General features: G+C 48.9%; 1 pseudogene; it reads left to right on the forward strand.

Moving 5' to 3' along the window:
• The first annotated feature begins 1,940 nt into the window (after positions 1–1,940).
• LOC144752485 (metal transporter CNNM3-like) lies at positions 1,941–3,221 on the forward strand (annotated as a pseudogene).
• The last annotated feature ends 1,108 nt before the right edge of the window (positions 3,222–4,329 follow it).

A 4,329-nucleotide genomic window follows, 5' to 3' on the forward strand; every position in this document is an offset into this window, starting at 1 on the left:
GTCTAATATGTATGCAGTGTTGGTCAGTCCAGAGGACTTAGGTGGTGTGGTCATAGGTGATGTTCCTGCTGGCAGTTAAGACAGGGTTGAGCATGTGCCCCGCTGCATGGGTTGGCATGGTGAATAGCTGCTTCAGTCCGATGTTGGTGAGATTTTCCAGAAGGCATGTGGTGTTCTGGTCATGGGGCTTCTCCAGGTAGAAGTTGAGGACTGCCCGGACCGGCCGAGTGAAGGATAGGACAGACGCTGACTTCTGAGGAACTGACACTACACCTTAGTGTCTACACCGGCCGGTGCTGATGCTGTCCATCCTTGACCCAAATTGGGTTGTTTTTAGATCTACAGGTACCACTTTTTAGGGTGCTGTAAGGGTAGTCTTACCTCACTTCACCTTGTTACTGAAAACTACCAAAAAGTGTAGGTAGATCCTAGTTGGTCCTGAAGAATTGCCATCAAATTGAAATAAGGGCAAGAAACATGTTGACCAATATCACTAGCGTATAACCTCATATCCTAGAGTGAAGATACGCGTCTTCTTTATTTTTAGGCCTGCTCGAGCAGCGTGAGGCATTTTGGAGGTGAAAAACGGGGAATGTGAGCTGACTTAGGAATCGCACACGCTTGTGCGTGTGCGTTTCTGTTTCAGCTCCCCCATTGGCCTTTGCGTGCGTCTTATTGTAAAAGACTGCACGCAATTGGCCAGAGGCAGGCACATAGCTCCTCTCACGGCCTATTGCTGTCTATTACGCGCACCAAGCTCGTAATAGACGCCAATAGGCCGCAGGAGGAGCAATGATCGTGCCCAGACACAGGCGTGACGCGCGCCACTTGTTTTTCTTTACTTTTGGTATAAGTAAAGCAACATTAAAAGTAAAGCGCGGGTGCCGCGATTATACCAAAGGTAAAGAAATAGATTTTTTGGGTATAATCGCGGCATAGCTGCCAAGGTTTCAGATTGCTTATGTGTGACATTTTCATAATTTCGGTATAATTATGAGTGACATTCAATGATTATGAGTGACACTTAAAAAATTACACACATTTGAGCAACTAGAAACTCTGCAGAACACCAGGAATGGAAGGCCACTAACCCACATGAGAAACAGACTGCACTTACAACAACAAATCAGGCCTATTGTCATTGCCAATCCTAACTAACAGTATCACCTCCACAGTCCTCCCTACCGCCATAACAAACTGAAAGCTCTGAATGGCCACCTGACTTACTACTGGGCTAGCCTTTAAAATGCTGCAGAGACTGTCAGGTGCTTTATATATTGGTGCTGTCCCGCTCTGTTGTTAAACAGGCAGCTGTTTCTGTCTTTATTGTGCAGACAGCCATTTTCTTCCAATGACCCATTTAACGATAGTGGAGTAAGGCCTCTGGCAGAGGAGCTCAAAAGTGGTCAACAGGGTTCCAGCTGGCTGGAGGTCCCACTTAAATGCTTGTGCGCTCTGCCGTGGCCAAGCTCCAACTGGACAAACACTGTGCCCCGGGCTCCCAGAGAAAACACGTGTAACTGGAGGACAGGAGGTCAGTAATAGAGATTGTTTGTCACTCAAAGAACATGATTTCGGATGGGGTCCGGACCGGCAATTGCAGGCCCGACTGCTGACTTGGATGTTGAGGGTGCCTGAGGTTGGACCGGTCTGCTGCGGAAATCAACAATATCGTGCAGTGCTACAATGACCTCCTCACCACAGTAGAGAGAACTGCAAAGGATCATGCATTTGGTTGTTGCTACCTCGCCTGAAAGCAGCTCAGAGATGAAATACACAAAGCTGCGGCCTACCAGCATGTCTGCCACTATGGGACGATCTGCGTCTTTACAATTTATTAATTCGACCCCCCTCTCTTTATTGGTGGCTCTCTTTCCCTCTTGGACCAATGACAGTTGAATTGGTGGGCGGGGTGTGTTTGCAACTCTGCTCCACCTAATATGGTGTTGGGCAGCCAGACTATGATGGAATCAGGAGACTGGAGTTGTAGGCTACTGGTGCTTACTGTGCTCCCAACAGGCCCAATGACACACGCCCCGCCCCCTGCGCTGCTGGGCTTGCAACACGAAGTTCTCCAAAGTGCATCCTTTATTGGGGGTGTCATCTGGGTGCCCCTGGGTGCTCCTTCAGCCTTTGCCTTAATGGAGAGGGACTACTAAATGCGTCCTGGGCCTGGCTGGGTTTCTCGGGAGGTGGTCTAGCAGCAGCTTTCCGGGGACGGGGGCCCCAAGATGAGGGGCTATTGCAGCTGGAACCACAGGAGTAGGGAGGGTATTGGGGACTGGTGACTGTGGCTATCCCAGAGGAGGCTCCTGCATGGCTATATCACATTTGCACAAGGACAGCTTTGGACCAGCCCTGGGATACCTTCGCTGGTGCTCTGGTGGTAGTTGATGGCAAATTGGCTCCAAGTACTCCACCTTGGCTCCTAAGTATCCTGGCAGCTCCGGCAGTGGTCTTGCACATGGCTTGCAGCTTAGCTCCTTAAGCTTATAACTAGTAGAGCTGCATGTACTGCACTAATGTGGATCCCAGAAAGAGCAATGCAATGCAAAGTGACTGGCCTTGTTGCCACATCGATCCTGGCAGTGGTGGCCAATGCAGCAGCTGATGTCCTGGGTTTACCAACGCCTGCCATCTTTTTGGCAGTGGGCTGTCTCCTGTTGCCAGGTGTGCTGGCTCCAGCAGCTCTCGCTTCACACTGGGGCCTGGAGCTGAGCGTCTGCACCCTCTGGCTGACATTTGTTTATGGTCGCTACTTTCCCTCTTTTTTTCCAACTTGGCAAACTGCTGAATCTGGCCTTCTGTCACGATATCAGTCCATGCCTGCTGTCAGATAAAGTGGTGGACATGATGCACAATGGTGAGTCTTGCAACGAGTTTGTGAAGGAGGAGTTTAGCAAAGATGCTCTGAGGAATATGACTGTGAAGGGCACCCTGATGCTGGGGCAGGACTGTTTCAGGTTGAGTGCCATGCATGACTTCAGCACCACGTCACAGATCTTGCAGAGCGGCTATATTTGCATCCCTGTCTATGAGTAAAAGAGCTCTAAAATAGTGGACATCCTCTATGACAAGGGCCTTGGAACGGTGGACCCAATGACTGAACGCCCCTCAGCATCATCACCAAGTTCTACAACCACCCACTGCACTTTGTATTTAAAGTCACCAAGCTCGATACCGTGCTGGAGGAGTTCAAGAGAGGTGAGGCCAAAGTCTAGGTCTTGTCGAACCGCACATTGATCACCAGGATTTGCTTATAGCACAGCTTGGTGTTGGAGAGCACTGGATGCTATTTAATTCCAACTGTACCTTTGCAATGGCCAGCCAATTAGTTTCAGAGTGTTTTGCAAGCTAAATCTTCTGTGCCTACACAACACTACTACCCACCCCATTTTTAGTTTGTAACCTACCAAATAGCGCAGTGACCCTATCCTTTCACCAGGGTTCGATTTCTACTTTCCACTCTACACCACTCCAAGCCCCTACACTCCACTCCGCACCACTATAATCTGCACCACTCTACTCTATGCCAATGCCCTCCATTCCACTGTACTTCACTCCTAGCAAACACACGCTATACCATTCCATTTTAGGCCTCTCCTCTTTACTGTGCACCACTCCACTCTATGCCACTCCACTCTACAACACTGCACTCTAATCCCTACCACTCCATTCTGCACCACTGCACTCTATGCCAATCCCCTCTATGCTACTCTAATCTACTCTGCACCACTGCACTCTATGCCACTGCTCTCTACCCTGCACCACTTAACTCTATGCTACTTCACTTTCCTCTGAAACATTCTATGACCTGCACTTTAATCCACATTACTCCATACCATTTTAATCTATTTGCACCACTCCACTCTGCTCCACTCTACACTATGTTATTATTTGCAACACCACTATCTCAAACTTTAGGTAATGCGAGGCCTATTCATTGCAAATTCTTGTTAATTAGGGGGGTGGCCATATTTAATTAAAATTGTTTTGAGTGGACCATCTTTCCCTATTTTAATTCACATCCCTACCCATCACTATCACCTACACTGATCTAGGGCCCTCACTCGCCCTACACCCACTGGCATAAGGAATAAAGATCTCCGCCAAGATGGCGCCATCACGGGTGCCGATCGGGTATTGCAGCGCCGACCCGATAAGGAGTAGACCCGATGATGAAGCAAGACACCTAGCTGGCTTGGTGTGTGAAGGTCTTTTTCCAAAAGGAGGAGACCGTTCTCCTGATTTCCAACTCTACACCACTATGTGGAGCCCTTGATCATACACAGCAACCTGCACTGAGCATTAGGAACTGCATACCAGTAT

Source organism: Lissotriton helveticus, chromosome 5_1 (assembly GCF_964261635.1).
Source record: "Lissotriton helveticus chromosome 5_1, aLisHel1.1, whole genome shotgun sequence".
In the NCBI taxonomy this organism is placed as follows: Eukaryota; Metazoa; Chordata; class Amphibia; order Caudata; family Salamandridae; genus Lissotriton; species Lissotriton helveticus.